This window comes from Ostrinia nubilalis, chromosome 20, assembly GCF_963855985.1.
Source record: "Ostrinia nubilalis chromosome 20, ilOstNubi1.1, whole genome shotgun sequence".
Lineage (NCBI taxonomy): Eukaryota > Metazoa > Arthropoda > Insecta > Lepidoptera > Crambidae > Ostrinia > Ostrinia nubilalis.
Genome location: NC_087107.1, coordinates 3,015,843 through 3,034,589, shown reverse-complemented (window position 1 = coordinate 3,034,589; position 18,747 = coordinate 3,015,843). Strand labels below are relative to the sequence as shown.

The following is an 18,747-nucleotide window of genomic DNA, read 5'->3' as shown; positions in this document are numbered from 1 at the left end:
ACCATTATAATGCCAATATACAGACAGACAATAAATTTGACGGTGTGATAGAGTTCGTATTGTGCACTTGGTGAAAGAGCGTGTGTTGAACGAGTGAATGACTGTATCTTGATCGATTATACTTGAATCAGTATTTACATTGTTTTAATGAATGAACTGATCATTTATTAGGTATTATTACTTTTAAGATACACTTCATTCATTAAGATCGACTAAGTATGGAATAAAATATGTCACAATAGGGTATTTGACACCACCAATCAATTGATGTACTTTTTAAAACTGTCAAAACGAGACTCTCCCATAGATTTTGTATGGCAATACTAGCATGTGACGTCACAAATTTGTCAACTCAATGAAACTACTTTTATCAATTACAATGCAACCAAAAATCTACAGGTAATTAAAAATTAATTAAATTTTAAGACCAGAAAGAAGTGTCTTTTAAAAAAAGTTGTGCTTTAGAATTATTGGGGGATGGTGTCAAATACCCAATTCTTATAGTTTTAAGGTTGCAAAGATATAATGTTTCGGACCGTTTACTTAAAATTAACACACACATGGCGTGCACAATTATTCGATTTTGTCTTTTTGTCCCTAAATTCACATATTGCATTCGTTCTTCACAGTTTTGGAAATACCCTAGCTTAACTGCCAAATTAGATAACTCTATAAAACAAATTATTTCCTCCGTTTTAAATATTCCTTTAGATGATCGATCATGGACCCAAGCCTCTCTACCTATTAGGTTTGGAGGTTTGGGTATTCGCAAAATTTCCAGTGTTGCTCTACCGGCTTTTTTGTCTTCGGCTCATAGCACCAGTGGATTGGTTTCAAAAATACTGAGTAAGTGTTCTGACTCAACTACCATCCACCTAGCCGAAGGCATTAGCGCTTGGAGACAGTTAAGCTCTGAAAATTTGCCGTTGTCTCTCATCTCACAAAGGCAGTGGGACGAGCCGCTCTGCAGACTTGTACGGAATAACTTATTAAACACGTCTTCCAGTTCTGCAGATCGAGCTCGTCTTCTGGCTGTAGCCGAGTGGGAATCAGGTCTTTGGCTTCACTCCCTACCTTCTCCTCATATTGGCACACTTTTGGATAATACCACTTTTAATTTAGCAGTCTCGCTCCGTTTGGGGGCACCATGCATTGTCCCCCATCGCTGTCCCTGCGGTGACATGGTTGACTCCCTTGGTCATCACGGACTGTCATGCAGCAGAAGTGCCGGGAGATTTTCCCGTCACGCCAGCCTCAATGACATCATACGCAGGTCTCTTTCTAGCGCTTCCGTACCGGCCATTCTTGAACCAAATGGCCTGGTTCGAAGTGATGGTAAGAGACCTGATGGTATGACTTTGGTTCCATGGAAGGTGGGACGGCCACTAGTGTGGGATGCAACCTGCGTAGACACACTGGCACCGTCTCATCTTCCGCAAACCTCGTCTGGGGCTGGTACTGCCGCTGCATCAGCGGAATCCCTCAAGCGACGCAAATATGTAGGTCTTAGTAGTACCTACATGTTTGAGCCATTTGGGGTCGAGACGCTAGGTCCGTGGGGACCAAGTGCTCATCGCCTGTACAGGGAATTAGCCAAGCGGCTGATTGACTGTACAGGTGATAGAAGAGCTGGCGCATTTCTTGGCCAACGAATCAGTTTGGCCATTCAGCGTGGAAATGCAGCCAGCATTCTGGGCACCATGTCGCGTTGTTTGGACAGCGATTTGGGACATATTTTTTATTTGTAAATATTTGTAAATATTTAATTTTAGTCTATGTAGGTTAATTATTTGTATTATTCTCAATCTCTTAATTCTAAACATAATAATTATGCATATTGCAAGTTTTTTAAATTTATATTAGAGGTTCCCAATTATTCTTGCAATTGGTAGGTATCTTGTTAAACTGTCCTGTTATCTATTTAGTGCAATAATCTATTATAATTTGAATTTTTATTTTTACATAATATTCTGGATATAAACCTTACACACATAACTTCACCATAATACTGATGTTATGACCAACTTTAAAGAGTTATTAGGTATTTTTACTTTAATTTTATATTTTAATGCTTAGATATTGATACTAATATTTCCTTTATTATTAAAAAGATTTTGAAACATTATAATAATCTTAACATTCAGATTCCATCCTAAACATCAAGAGAAAAGGAGAAAACTTATGTTAAGTAACTTTAGCCCTAAAAGATCATGTCAGACCTATAATAGCAGTACAAATTCCTTTACGTAACATCATTATAAACGGAAAGACGGACAGAAGTTCAAGTTACTGATGTATGATGTTACGCAGATAGGTAAAAATGCGTTGTTTTGCGGGTGACGAAAGATGGGTGAAGTTATGGGAAATTAATATTCGTTTGATTGGTAAAAGTGTAATTGATTGTTGAGTAACTATATGTTAAGGCTATATTTGTGCAAACCCTGCAACTTTTTTAATTTGAAGATGGGAAAATGGATGTGTGGGTCACAAAATGGTAATCCGATTAAACGATGTTTGCACATTTATGAGTGTATGCACAACGATTAATTAATTAATAATATTTTTTAATTAAAAGTAACATATTATGTTACTTTATAGAGTTTATTAAAACTATTATTAAAACACATTTTAGTTTATTAAAACACATTAGTGTATTTTTGGAAAAGCTTATGTCTGGCTCTGTAGAAAGAACTGTCTCCATTATGTATATGTAGAGTTTCTTGTCGTCGATCATGGAAAGAGCTTTTCAACAAGAGATTAAAACTTATATTCATAAACGATGATTGCTTAAGTGAAGCAGCAAATCGAACGCATAGCGTTGAATAGAGCTCTATGATTGGTTCGTGTGTAATCCTGTGTGTCCACGCACACTGTGAGACCTCATAGTAATGTTTGTGAATGCGGGCGTCAGTTTATTGAGTCTAAAACGCGTTCAATTGAGCTTATAAAATAGCCGCTATACAAAAGACATCAACGCGTCAGACGAAAACTGAATTTTTAAACACAAACAGAAAATCCAGTAAAGAGCATGATAACGCATAAATATGAATATTTTTAAACGATGCAGAGTCAATTATCTTTGTTTTTGTTACTAAAAATATCTTTTCGAATTTGTGACGGTGAGCCAAGTGATAGTCACTGGCTTAAAGTCAAGGGAAACAAACAAACTTAAGGACGCGTCACACGATCGCCGCTTCACAACCCAAGTTCAAACAGCAGTATTACCTCAAAAGTAACTGGCAAATAAATTATCCCAAAAATTAAGGTAATTCTCTATTTGTCATACACATCCCGGATCACTGTAGACCGCATTCTTAACTACCTATAACCTAGATACTATGTTTTACACGACCCAATTATAACTTTTTTTTACATATAATTCTACACCACTAATTTACAATTTATATCTTACTAGCTTTTGCTCGCCGCTTCACCCGCGTGAAATTTCGTTTGTCACAGATCGTCATAAATTATAGCCTATATGTTATTCTGGGTTATAAACAATAATACTGTAAAGTTTCATTAAAATCCGTTCAGTAGTTTATGCGTGAAAGAGTAACAAACATCCAGACATCCAAACTTTCGCATCTATATAATAAAAGAAAGTCGTGTTAGTTACACCACTTATAACTCAAGAACGGCTGAACCGATTTAGCTGAAAATTGTCAGGGAGGTAGTTTAGAGCCAGGAGAAGGACATAGGATACTTTTTATCCCGTTCGAAATTAAAAAAAAGTCTGCTTATTTATTGCCATTAAGGCGGAACAAAGTTCGCCGGGTCAGCTAGTTTATAATATTTCAAAGTCAAAGTCAAAGTCAAAATTTCTTTATTTGTTTAGACTAATAAATAGTTCTTACAAATCGTCATTTTGCTCTTAAGGAGCCTCTACATGTCTCATAATCTTTTTACCCTACCAGCGCTTCGAGACCAACATTTGGCAAGTGCTGAGAAGAAGCGCCGCAACAAACTCAGTCACCACTGTCTGCCGGTTAATATAAAAAAATAGAAATAGCAGGTACATTCGATTCAGGAGCAGTTCACTGAATTTACCATGCATTCTTGTATAGTGTATCTTATAAGAATGGGTATACAAAATTGCGTGGCATATTAAACAAGGTAGTGACGTGCTAATATCTAGACTTACAGATTACATACCCAAATACTAGTAGAAATGACTCGCATACATAAGTTGGAATAACTTGGATTGACCAGTCCCCGAAAGCAGCGCCTGTTCACAGACATGACGAGTGAACCAGCCATCGCTTCACTCGACCATATTAGAGGGAATGTAACGACCCGCCTCACTACGCCACCACCCCAGAGACATTTTAGTGAGAATGACAATACCAAGTTATCTCTTAGAGAAAAAAAAAAACCAATAATAAAGTTAAGTAACAGTCCAGATTGAGAAGCATGACACTATAACATTTTAGAAAATTAGATTAGTTTATACATTACTTTTCATAGCACGATTTTAATTCTTTTTAGTGCGAGCATGAGAGGACCATAATCCTACTCCCAGGATGACTTATCATTAAGAAAATCTCGAGTTGTATAATAGGCTTTTTTAAGCATGTGATCTTTAACTATACCTTTAAATTTATTGTACTGTAGCTCTTTATATTTATCAGGGACTTTGTTATAAAAATGGATACCTTGTCCCATAAAGGTGGCAAACACTTTATTAAGTCTAAAAGCGGGTATAGCCAATTTATTTTTATTTCTAGTATTGATTTGGTGAATATCACTTTTCTTTTTGAATTCATTAATATTTTGTTGAATAAATAGAATACAGTTTAAGATGTATTGTGAAGCGGCCGTGAGAATGCCAATTTCTTTAAACAATTCTCTAAGGGACGCTCTTGCTTTCATTTTATACAAGTATCTTATGGCACGTTTTTGCAGAATAAATATTGTTTCAAAATCTGCAGCTTTGCCCCATAGCATGATTCCATATGACATTAGGCTATGAAAGTAGCTAAAGTAGACTAAGCGAGCTGTTGAAACATCGGTTAATGACCGTATCCTTTTTATTGCAAAAGCCGCTGAGCTGAGCTTTCCCGCCAGAGTTTCTATATGGGAGCCCCACTGGAGTTTTGAATCCAGGGTAATTCCCAGAAATACAGTAGATTCTACCAGATCGATTGCATTATTATTAAGTTCTATTTGGGTACTAACTGTTTTTACGTTAGGCAAAGAGAATTTTATACATTTTGTTTTCTTTGCATTCAGTTGTAGATTATTTGTAGTGAACCAACTTAAAACTCTAGTTAGTGCATTATTTACATCGTCAAAGTTATTTTTACTTCTATCAATATTAAAAATCAAAGATGTGTCATCAGCAAATAACACGATTTCGCAAGAGTCTTTAACAAAATATGGTAGATCATTAATGTATATAAGAAACAAGAATGGACCCAGAATGGACCCCTGCGGAACTCCCATTTTCACAGGTGACCCAGAAGACAAAACACCATTTATGTCGACTTTTTGAACTCTAAAGTTTAAATAGGATTGTATTAAATCCAAAGCCGAGTCCTTTACCCCATAATAGTGCAGTTTGCGAATTAGCGTTTGATGTTCTACGCAGTCAAAAGCTTTTGAGAGATCACAGAAGACCCCTAGTGCATTTTGAGAATTTTCCCAAGCCTCGAAGATATGTTTAAGTAGTGCAACCCCGGCATCGGTGGTGGAACGACCCTTGGTAAAACCATATTGTTCACTATGAAATAGTTTATTAGAGCCAAAGTGAATCATAAGTTGCTCCTGTATGATTTTTTCAAAAATCTTGCTCAAAGCGGGCAAGATAGAAATGGGTCTATAATTGCCAGGGTCGGTTTTGCTACCAGACTTAAATAATGGCATTAGTCTACTGTGTTTCATGAGGTCGGGGAAGATTCCCTTCTCTATGCAATTATTGAATATTATCGCTAACTGTGGGGAAATTATATCAATAATGTGTTTGACTATCTTGACAGAGATGCCCCAGATATCAGTTGTACTCTTTACATTTAAAAGATTAAAAGTTTTAGTGATATCTAATGGAGTAATATGTTTAAAAGAGAAGTGAGAGTCACAGGGTGTCACGTGGGTTTTCAATATTTCTTCAGCCTCGGAGGGAGATGACTTTAAGTTGGCAGTTGTTGCTGAAGCTATATTAACAAAAAAATTGTTAAAAACTTCCGCTACATCTTTATCTGCAGATATCAAATTATCGTGAACTTTGAGAGAAAAGTCATTATCTCTTGGTTTTAGTTTACCAGTCTCTCGGTTGATAACATTCCAAGTTTCTTTTATTTTATTACTGGCGTTTCCTATCTTGTCCCGAATATAAAAAGACTTAGCCATGAAGCAAACTTTCTTAAAAATTTTTGAATACTTTTTCACATGCTCAAGAAAAGATATACTATTATTATACTTTTTCATGCCATAAAGTTCATATAACGTATTTCGACTTTTGTATATTCCCTTAGTAGCCCAGTCACTAAACTTAGATTTGGTATTTGGTTTTAATGGCTTTACAGTAAAAACTTTGTCATGTTCGGTTTTAATACATTCGAAAAGGTTATTGTAAAGAGCATCTGGGTCTCCCTGCACGTACGGCACTAAATGCAATTTATTTCCAAGATTATTCTTAAAACGTTCTAGACGACTAATGGTTACAGGTCTACATACGGCATTTTTGTTACTTGTATTATTAGAATTATTAAAAATAAATTCTACTTTAATACCACAGTGATCTGACGTAAGATTGTGTATGACAGCTTTTTTGTCAGGGACACAGCTAGAGAAAATATTATCTAGACAAGTAGCTGTGGTTTCCCTAATTCTAGTTGGCTCCTTAAATTGACTAAACAAATTAAATGACTTAAAAAGGGAAAGTAGTCTTACAGAATATGATGATGAGCTATCTAGTAAATTGACGTTAAAATCTCCACAAACTAAGACCTTTTTGTTGCTGTTACAAGTTTTATTAAGAGCATCCTCAATAGCCGCTTCAAAAATACCAAAGTCCCCAGAAGGGGGTCTATACACACATACAATGATGTAACTCTCAAGCTCGACACAGGAAATTTCGATAACACGCTCAACTGATAGCCCTACTACATCTTTGCGTTCTTTACATTTAATATTATTATTGACAAATATTAAGGAGCCTCCGTGAATGGCAGACTTCCTGTAAAACGCGCTACATAACTGATAATTATCTATGTAAAGAGAGCTTTCATATTTCTTAAGCCAGTGTTCAGTAATACACATTACATTAATGTCAAAACTTTTTAAGAAAAGCTCTAATTCTAAAACTTTGCTGGTCAAGCCTTGAATATTTTGATGAACAATCTTGAATGTTCCAGACTTGGCCTTTGTCGAGTGCCTCAGTTTAAACAACTAGTAGTAGGTACAGTCTTAATATTATTACTATTTACATAGTGAGAAATCAAATTATTAGTACCCTGATTATGATTATTTTTATGAATATGATTACATTTAATATTGAATGCAATCAAAGAGGCTAATTTATTCTTTAATTTTTTAGAGAGATACATTGTATCTGCAGTCAACTTAAAGCTAGAAATAAATTTATTTATGTCAAAAAGTAAAAGTGCGTCGCTATGACGATAAGTCAGGTTATACATTAGTATATTTAAATCAAATATTTTCTTGTTGATCTTATTGAAATTATACCCTGAATTTACATAGGGTAAAGCACACAAAATTATCTTAAATTTTAATCTATTTTGCAAATCCAAGAGTTGGTCAATATTCTGAATTATACTCTTTTTATCTACTAAGTAACTATTACCATACATTATGATAACATTGGAGTTCTCATCCAGTTTTTGGTTTTTACTAATTTCGTAAATTATCTCTGTAAGAAACCTACCCGGGTAGCAATAGTTCAATACTTGTGTATTCAAGTGCTCCCTGAGCATAGAACCTAACCCTTGACCAAGTTGATCAGAATAAATAAAAGTTTTCCTTTCATTACAGGTAGCACTAATTTTTTTAGGCAAATCAGTTACATTAGTTTGGGATTTAGTGAATGTGTCCTGCCCCGACTCAGATTGAGTAGACTTTGGTATTATAGTGGGCTGAAGGCCATTAATACAGTTACAAGAATGTTTATTTGATAAGGACTCAAAACGCTCAGTTTTATAATTACATAGGTCAACAAGTTCGGAAGTGGCCAGTACATGTTCATTGATTTGTTTCTGTGCCATTTCATACCGAGATTGGATCTGTTTAAGATAAACTTCCAAGTCATCGATTTTCTCATGTAAGATTAAAGTATTGTCATCATACAACTTTTTGTTTTGTTCTATTATTAAGTTGTATGATTTAAGCTTTTCTTTTAAAAGATTTTTCTCTTTCATTAGAATTGACTGTTTAGGTATACTACGTTGAAATTTAATTAATTTTTTGGTTTTCTTGATAAATTTCTTGATTTTAATATATTTTTTAAGTTTATTATTACTATTAAATTGATACTTTACTGCTGGACCGGAACAAGACACATCACATATCAAGTCTATTATAGGTATAGTTGGATTCTTCAATTCGTGATCACTGTTAATCAATTCATTATACAGGCTCACGGTTGAGTTCAATTCTTGAACCTGTTTTTCCTCCTCCATAGATTTTATGGTTTTATGTGACTCACATAGGCTCTTTTCAAGGTCATGGATGCGATCCAAAGCCTGCTCATGAGTGTTGTTGCATTCACTGAACGAATTCACTGTTTGTTGCAACTTCAAACATTGCTCCGCTAAGTCTAGATATTTGCCATGAAGCTCGGCAAGCTCATTCTTCAGTTGTGAGTAGTTCTTCAGTTGAGTATTAGTAGGATAACCCAGAATAACTTAATAGGCTATAATTTATGACGATCTGTGACAAACTAAATGTCAAGCGGGTGAAGCCGCGGGCAAAAGCTAGTACAATTTATATCTTACTCGTATGATCAACAATTTTTTTAACATACTTCTTTCCTAGGTGGACCGACGATCTGGTTAAGGTCGCGGGAAGAGCCTGGATGCGGGCAGCGCAGGACCGTGCATTGTGGAAAACCTTGGGGGAGGCCTTTGTCCAGCAGTGGACGTCATTTGGCTGAAACGAACGAACTTCTTTCCAAAACATTAAAACTACTTCACCGAGCCTACTGTCTACGTACATTTATTATGTACCCAAGCAAGCGACCGTATGCGCAGGCGATGCATTCTCCAAGTATGGTACACACAACAGCACATCAGCCTACACACTTTTGTTGCAAATTCACCCCTATTCCAACTAAATAAGATGCAAAGTGTTAGCTTAACGTGCCGTCTAGTACAGACGGTGACAAAAGGAGTAATGAGTTTTGATGTCGTTAGAGATAGGATGTCGTGTATTGGGGCCTTAATTTGACGGTTAAATAAGATTAACGTGCGATATTACTTAGTATAGTCTTTTATTAGTATGTAATTACAAAATAACTACGTTTTATTACACGCCTGGTGCAGTAGTAAGAGCTTCCGAGTTCTATTCTCCGATGGGACGGACGCACGTACCTAGTGTAAAATCACTCATATCACACAATAACACATTAAGGTTAGCAGCTAGAGAATGCCACATGGCATTAAGTTCGGCTATTGTACCGCCACTTTTTTGTGGATAAAGATTTTAAATAAATAAACTTAGAATTTGTTGTAAAGAATTTAAACTAATATTTCTTTTTAAAGTATAAAGACAACATGTGCAAAAATAATTGATAAATCTTTTATACAAAGTTACTGAAGTTATTTGCTCAGTTTAGCTTCGTTACATTACGTTTTAATATTATATTTTAATTAAAAATATCACTTGATCATAATTGCTTGTGTCAGAAACACTAAATAAAGTGAAAGATATCTGACATAAAATATAATGATCATTAATCGATATTAAATTTTATTTTATTATAGTCTGGTCCGTGAGCACGTAGAATTTTGTCCAATGACCCCAAGCTACCCATCCTTATCGCTCGCGCGTAATTATGTTGCTATCGCGCTCGCACACTCACTGCGGGTGCCAGTCGCACAGTCGCGACGGCAATATAATTACGTGCGAGCGATAAGGATGGGTAGCTAGGGGTCATTAGACAAAATTCTACGTGCTCACGGACCGGGCTTTACCAATTAATATTTTAGTTAGTGACTGTACTCAATTTGTTTACGTTTGCATATGAACTGGAATTTTACCGGAAGGGAAATAAGTGCATTTGGCTAACTAGCCACGACGAAACATTCTAAAAATTAATGCTCTATATTTAATTGACTCTCAATGAAATCATACTCAAAATCTAAATAAATCAAAGGAAAATTTTTAGTAAAGACCAAGCCATGAATCAAGAATCTCTTCTTAAAAATTGTCTTATCATTTTTATTTGATTAGGTTTCTTGATTCTTTTTAGGGCTCGATATAACTACCCTGGTGGAGCCACACGATCTACACCACTAGTCTTCACGTTAAACTGTCATGAAATATTTTTTGTAAACCAGTACCTATTTTTAATAAACAGAAATAAAAGTTACATGGTATTCAATCTTGCACGATAGTTATTGGTACCCTTTATCTGAGAATCCCACTTGCATTTAATCTGTTTTAATCTTTTAATAAGAAGACCTTTCCTTATACGCGTCCACTATAATTAAAATCGACAAGGGGATTAAGCATTCTGTATTCAACTTTCCTCATTGATTCAGGGGATTCCTAGCTACAAGACCATGACATTTTATTTGCTAAAGCTGCTTTTTCATTTTTGTTTATTAAATGTCAATTTATAGTGCCCTCGTCGTCGTCGCTTGATGGGCTATCGTGGGTAAATCTCCCTTTCGCTTATTTGTGTTGTGACGTACGTTACGTGTGTCACGGTCCGCCTCTTTGTAATCAACATCGGCATTTGTCATTTAGATTTGCGCATTGAATTTCTTTAAACACGGGGGTGCAGATGGAGTTACTGGAGTTTAAGTGATCATCGTTGATTAAGGTTTCTAAAATAGTTTCGAGCTCCACATAACTCGTTTAAGATTGGATAGAGTATTTTCTCGTGTAAAAAAGCAAATTCAGTATGTTGTTCAGTTATGAATGGTGGCAAAATATTTTATGAATTAACATTAAATAGTTAGTAGGCGTAAGAAAAGCATTGTCAAACGAAAAAGTTGTGCAAAAGAAATCTTAAATGTCCGCCGCGCCTGAAATTGTTTTTCAGTACGAAAACCTAAATATGGGCTACCAATTTACTAAATTATGTTATTATACCCTTGAATATATCGACAAATAATCAAGTAAGGGTGGATTCGACCAACAAAAACAAGAGTAAATATTAATCTCAGAATAAACTTGTCATTTTGACATATTTCCCATACTGAAACTGTCAATGTGCCAGTTATACCAGGTCGAGTTATTCTCTGAAAAAAGTTTGGTCGAATCGGGCCTAAGTCAATGGTAAAGAAGTTAGGTGATAGTAGTGGAAAGGTAGTGGATAAGTCCCATCTACTGATTTTCAGCCGAATAAAAAAGAAAATCGTCTTATGTTTACAAGAAGTTTCAACCTGAAAAGATACGGTGGGAAATAAACCATTGAAAAATATCTATCAAGCAATGTTTTAAAATAGGAAAGACAAACTTTATGGTCAGAAATAATCTGCCAACCTAGTTATAGCAGCTTAGTAATTACGCCAATCGGGGCAGCCCATCATTGCAGAGTTGCTTAAGAGCTTATTTAATATGAGATCGAAAGTAATAAAACTTAAACTGATGAAGTTAATTTATTAGATTTCTTAGAATGTGTTAAAGTTTTCGAGTTAAAACGAAAATTTTCTATCAATCCATATTTTGTAATTGAATAAGTAGTTTTAGAATAAGTACGTCTGTGAATATGCAGTTTAATATAAATAAATTAGAACGTGACTACAGTTTTTAGTAGGACGCTCTTAAAACATTACGTTTATAAGCTAATAGTTGTAAGAAACCTGAAAGTTTCTTAAATATTCCTTTTAAAAATTGTAGTAGATCTATTATAACTAGGATGTTATATTACTGATTTTCACTTAAGAAATTAATATATGTGTGATGTCGATGTAAAGATCATTTGATTACTTATTCATTGACCACATTAACAAACATACGATCGCGAAATATGTTTTAATGAAGACGGCACGATGTAGTTAATCTATTGCATTAATTAATGTAGACTTTCCTATCAATAAAACTATACTTGAAACTCTATATAAATTCAAGATATTCATGAATGTGACTGTTCTATGAAATTCAACTAATTACTTGAGTTTCATTAAAGTTTTTAGCATCTTTTCATACCCTAATTAAAATTAGTGTTTTTTCTTTCACACATTCAGGTATTTTAGTTTTCTGTTTAATCATAATCATAATCATTTATTGCTTCATAAGTGTACATTAGGTGTAAGTGTATATCACATTTTATGTATCTGTTTGTATTTTTGCATAGGTCACCATTGCTAAATTTTACGCCACGCTGTTTTTTATTGCATAATACGCTAGGAATTATACATTATAATGAAATGCGATACATAATGTTACTGTCTCTACCTAATAATACTTCTATGTACAAAATTAAATATTAACTTAGTCAAACATTTACAATCAATCATTGAAGTATATTACTATTATAATACTACAACTTGTTATTCAGACACGCTATAGTAATTAGAGAAAATAATAACAAATTACTGTTATTTTATCGATTTCATCAAGACTGATAGTTTTTGTAACGCGATCAATTAAGCATGAATTAAATTCGCGTACATAAAATAAATTTTAAAATACATTATAAATTATTTATCTCTGACAGCTGACTATTGATTTTTACTTTTACTTTTCCTCAAAAATATGACGTCATACCTTTATTCCCATCTTAAAACAAAATCAAGCCTAATAAACTCATTAAAGTACTTTAATGGAGTAACCTTAAAACGAGAAGAATAAACCATTCTTAGCTGTTACAAAAACGTACACATTTGAAACAATTAAAACCGTTACAAATAGACCGTCATTACGTTGCAACACTCACCTCAGTCCGTTCTTCCCACAGCACAAGTTCACAACAACGGCAAAGTTTGGTCACTGAATATCACACGAAAATTATCTACACAGTCAACGCACGATGCACTTTCAAACAAACATCTAACACGCTCCGCGCATCGCGTGATCGAAACAGCAAAAACTATCCTACACTCTATTTCATCTAATAACTTGTGAAAACTTAATTATCATATGTCAAGCAACAGTATGATCCCAGTTCCTGCATTGTATAATCTAGACATAACACTAATATATGAAAAACTAAACCCGTGTTATCACGGAATACAAGACAATGCGTTCTCACGGCGCTATAGCGTTACGCAAAAATTGCACACAATTAGTTAAGTTTTTTTTTCAAGCGTTCGGACATTGTCTATATTTGACAAAACATTGTTAGTAAACTTAAAGTTTTATGTAAAAAAAATAATTTAACTATTGTGCAGTGAGCGGCGTTTGAATTAAGATAAAATAGAGGTTATGTAAACGGAGGTCGCGGCGCAGAGCCCTCTAAATTCGCGAAAATTTTTAACAAAACAATTTTTTTATCTAAAGTTTTTGAATAAAGTTTGAAAGTGCAAGATGCGGTTTAATAAATAAAATTGAAGGTATACCGGTGTGCTAAGCTAGCAGAGCTCAAGCTAGCCGGTGAATCGCGGCGAGGGCCGTCGGAGACTGGCTGCGCACGCGCCGCGGCGGCTAGAAGATGGGAAAGGATGGGTGTGATGCAAGCTGGCATTGGTAGAAAGCTAGGATGCTTACTTTATGTCAAGGTTGCTTTGAGTAAGGGTGCAATTTGATTTAATAGGCAAAAAGTTAATCTAAACTTAATGCATTTGTTTAACATCAAAAACAAAGAGATTTTCAGTTTTTGTTTCGTAGTTTGATTTTTTGTTATATAAAACCTGAAGCGGAAGCTTCACATCAACTTATGTAAGCGAAATATTTTAATGAATACTTAAGTTTTAGAGAAAATAATAATTAGCCGAATGAATGTTATTGTTTATGAACGAATCTAGTTTCTTAGCTTTCCGTCATTATGAAGCAATAAAATATGTCATAAAAATATCCAAAAGTAAATATGTAAGGTCTCACATATTTTATTGTTTAATTTTAGGTTATACTTTGTATTTTGCATAATAATACTTTGATTTAAAAACATCATCTAGTATTACACATACCTACTGACTCGTTGATATCTTCTTTTCTACTAAAGGAAAAACGTATCAATTCTTTTATGTAATTAGCGAAAATTTGCTGAACAATTTGAGGTATATGGTTTTATGTTGTGTCCAGTTGAGTAAAGAATATTAGAAGTGGAATGGTATTGCACAATAGCGCCTATTTCAATTGCATAAGATACCGTATTGACAAGCTTAATGTGATTTCATCCACACCTTTCTCTAGCGTCCCGAAAGTCCTACCTCTACATGACTATATTATTATCAGCGCGAATATAATAAAGCATTACCAGACAAGCTACAGACAGGCGACAAAGAGCTATCGAATACGCTGAATGGATCGTAACGAGGATAGGCTTCAAGCAGATGAAGTGTGAGGGCTGCTGAAAAACAATAATTTTGTTACAATATTCACTCTTATAAAGCAGCTGTATCTGTGAACCAATATTGATGAATTTTTGCATAGAGATGATAGGAAACCTAAAGTAACGATAACGATGTAAAAACTAATTTTCTTAATCTTGGTACTAACTGCTATTTATTGCTTAAGGCTGTAGGTATAGCTTGATTGATTAATTATTTTTAAACATTTTTACGGATAGCAGGCGGGTTCGTTTCGTTCTCGTGCGCTTCTCTAGCAAGAGCTGAAAATCACTGTTTTGCCCTTTTCAGGGCAGTGTTTATTGAGCTCTTTGCTTTATGCATAGCTACGACACACATCTCGGAGGAATCATTTTTCCAATTGTACACACTACTTTTGTTTGTTTTATACATGCTTATCGTTGACTCTTGCAGTTTTTTTTTCTTTTCTTATTATTGTTTTGCAGCAACTTTACTATTTCATGTGTGTTAAGTGTATGCAAATATATAATTTATCTATATCTATTGGAGACCTATCTTCCTTGTTAGTTAAACTATTTACTTTGAGGGTACCAGCCCTATAACAAACCTAGTGCCATTTGTACCGGTCTGACACCTCTATGAGGCGTGAGCCTTCCGACAGCGCTAATGTACCCGCTGACGTCCATATTGCAATTCATTGGACAGAATTAGCCATTATGTTAGCATGTGCAATCATTTACTTACTATAGTTGAATCCAGCTTAGTGATAATGAGGCGATATAAACTAATATGAGGACGAAATCCCATAAAAGTTAGCACGGTAGCATCTTATTAAGTAGTTGCTTTTATAATAGGCGTTTCTTTAGGAGATCGAACCAGAAATGAAGAGATCCGTAAACGAACTAAAATCGCTGGCATATAGCCCGACGGATTAGCAAGCTGAAGTAGCAATGGGCACATAGTACGCAGAACTGACGGCCGATGGGGCAGCAAGGTTCTGGAGTGCATGGCACGTACCGCGCAGCGTAGGACGTCCACCCACAAGTTGGACCGACGACCTCATAAAGGAAGCAGGAAGGCGCTGGCCTGGTTCAGCAGTGGACGTCCTATGGCTGAAATTATGATGATAATGATTGTAATAGGTACGTTTTTGTAACAAAACTTTTGAGTGGAGTGTTGTCCATTGTGCTAATAAATACAGTCTTTATTTATTTACTAGCGGCCGCCCGCGACTTCGTACGCGTGGATTCCGTTTTACCCCCTTCATCTATCTATATTTTTCCCGCTAACTCCCGTTCCCGTGGGAATTTTGCAATATCCTGTTGTAACTAAGCTTTAAGTTTACTAAGGTACCTACATGCCAAATTTCAAGCGTCTAACTTAAGCGGTTTAGATTTTTCATACAAAAGGATTTTCCCGCTAATTCCTGTTCCCGTGGGAATTCCTAAGTATACTATAACCTGCCCAGGAGTATGAAGAATAATTGTATCAATTTTCGTTAAAATCCGTCGAGTAGTTTTTGTTTCAATAAGGAACATACAGACGGACAGACAGACAGACAGACAAAAATTTTACTGATTGCATTTTTGGCATCAGTATCGATCACTAATCACCCCCTGATAGTTATTTTGAAAATATATTTCATGTACAGAATTGACCTCTCTACAGATTTATTATAAGTATAGAAGATTAGATGACAATGGCATCGGCTTGAAAACTAGTGATGCGTGACTTTCATCGTAGATACCTAAAGTACGCAAGTAAAAGTCCTATTTTGGACCTACTTGTATAGAAAACATCTTCTGCGTGCAATGTAGTTTTCGAGTGAAATCGATAGTCCTCTATTCATAAACCTTGCTAATATTTCTTTTAAAATGTGGATATTGTTATTCATTTGGAAACTTGAGGAGTAAAAGTAGAATAGTACCTAATTAGAAACGCAAAATATTTAGTATAATTTCATATGAATATAAATTCATAAATTGTCTTAGATATCCTGTTGGGTCTTGTGATCACCTAGTTATACTAGATTATACCTAGTTATAACTAGATTACTGTATTTTATATTAAAACTATTCTACAATTTGCATTCCAAAAGCGTGGATATGCTATAAATACGGACGTAAAAGCATTTTATAGCAAGTATCGCCCCAGCTTTCGCACCGATCGCCTTATCGAGGCAAATTTATGAGTCAGGATTGAACCCGCGACCCTGCCGTGCTGTTGACTACTGCTCTTAGATGCATTGTCTTGGCTCCACAACGATGACGTCATGGATGCATTATGCATTTATCGTAATGCTGACGAATAAATCTTGGTATTTGAGTGGTGAAGCAAGAACGAAAACAAAAAGCTTTTGAGACAAATGTATTGCTTGATAGGACGTGATCATTCATCGAAGCAATCTTAAACACTTTATGTAATTCGCACTTATTGCGTGTCATGTAAGCTATAAATTACTGTATTTTATTGAAAAAGAGGCTGACAAAGGTGACTGAGTTTCTTCCGCCACTTCTTCTCAGCACCAGCCCATGTTGTCCCGAAGTGGTGGTAGGGCAAGCTATATTTGGGACGTGTATAAGTGCCCTGGAAAGGGCCTATGTACTGAATAAACTATTTGAATTTAATGGTAAATAAATAATTTACTGTACCTACGATTATAACAAAAGTCATGCGAACAAGAGAAGAACAAGCATAGCGTTGTATACAGTGTGGCTTAAATTCTGTTAAGTAGTTACTAGCGGCCGCTCGCGACTTCGTACGCGTGGATCCCGTTTTACCCCCTTAGGGGTGGAGTTTCGTAAAATCCTTTCTTAGTGGATGCCTAGTACGTCTTAACATCTACCTGCATGCCAAATTTCAGCCCGATCCGACCAGTGCAAGTGGTTTGGGATGTGCGTTGATAGATCACTATGTCAGTCAGTCAGTCACCTTAGAGTTATATAAATATTTAGATATCGGATTATATCCGATATGATATCCAATGTACTTACATCCTATTGTCCAAACTATTTTTCTAGGCTCACGTATAAACAATCAAATGATCATAATAGGAAATCCATCAAAGCTCGAAGATCACAATCCAAAATGATCATTTCCGCATTCAAAACTTTTTAAAAGAAACTTTAACTTAATCAGAGTAACCTTTCGATTTCTACAAAGAAACGTTTCACAACACAATTTGATCGGACATCTCGTCGAATCATCCAATTTTATTTGAATGAAAATTATTGTAATTCAGATTTGTCGATAGCGGACTGACTTTGATAAGTTGAGTTTCCTTGAGGAAGTTAGGCAACTAGGCGATAATTTGAGAAAGTAGAGTAATATACTGTGTACAGTCCGCACCATCATACCATGGCAGTTTTGTAAACCATAAGGACTAGTAACATCGACAGCGAACTTTAGCTATGGCTCTGTAACTTTATTAAAGATATACCTATACCTTAGATTGCAATGTGAATTAATGTGAAGATATTTTTTTATCCACAACGAGGAAACTCTTGGCCTGTATCTCACCTGATGGTAAGTGATGATCAGACCGAAGGTGGAAGCGAGCTTCACCCGGAATCCTCAACAACGGAGGAACTGGCTATCTTACCTCTAACTGCCGGAACTCAACAATGCTGTTAACATTGTTGTTATGGCGACAGACTAAGATAATGGTAGCTAGCCAGGCGGACTTAGAACAAGCCCTACCACCAACCAAACCGAACAGAAAAAATATCTGCCCCTACTGGGAATCGAACCCGGGACCCCTGCGTCTGAAGCAGGTGGTCTTACCACTAGACCACAGAGGCGGTTAACAGTGCAGACTCTATGACTGAGTTGCACCACCTAACTTTGACCGTAACTATAACGATAACCGGTGTTTTTTGTATGGAGTTTGACAGATTTTTGACCTAGCCTATTTCAGTCAACTTTTAGAATAAGTTACTGTAAAATTTCCATAATGTGTTGGCGCGAACTACCTACTTTAGCGGTAATCGATGTTAATTAAGTAAGCAGCTACTTAATAGGTATTAGTTTGATAGTGTTCATTTCAGGATGTAATTATGTACGGTGTCTTTCCATCTGCATACTCCCGCAGTTTAAAAATATGTTTCCGACGCCAAGAAAATATTAGAGAATTCTTAATTTTCATTTTAAGCAT

General features: G+C 35.4%; 1 protein-coding gene and 1 non-coding gene across 3 annotated transcripts in view; both read right to left on the bottom strand.

The window, feature by feature from the left end:
* Window positions 1–13,748, bottom strand: part of LOC135081458 (mucin-2) — a 96,762-nt gene extending 83,014 nt beyond the window's left edge. Inside the window, exons 1-2 of one of the 2 annotated variants that reach the window (XM_063976153.1) lie at window positions 13,686–13,748; window positions 13,064–13,116 (exon numbers count right to left, since the gene is read on the bottom strand). The gene's annotated coding sequence lies outside the window, so the exon portion shown is untranslated. Of the gene's footprint in view, window positions 1–13,063; window positions 13,139–13,685 lie in introns of both variants that reach the window. The other variant, XM_063976154.1, reaches the window with a different exon arrangement.
* A 4,574-nt stretch (window positions 13,749–18,322) lies between these two features.
* On the bottom strand, window positions 18,323–18,394 carry Trnal-cag (transfer RNA leucine (anticodon CAG)). The gene has a single exon. It is a non-coding gene; the product is annotated as a tRNA-Leu (tRNA).
* Between the last annotated feature and the right edge of the window lie 353 nt (window positions 18,395–18,747).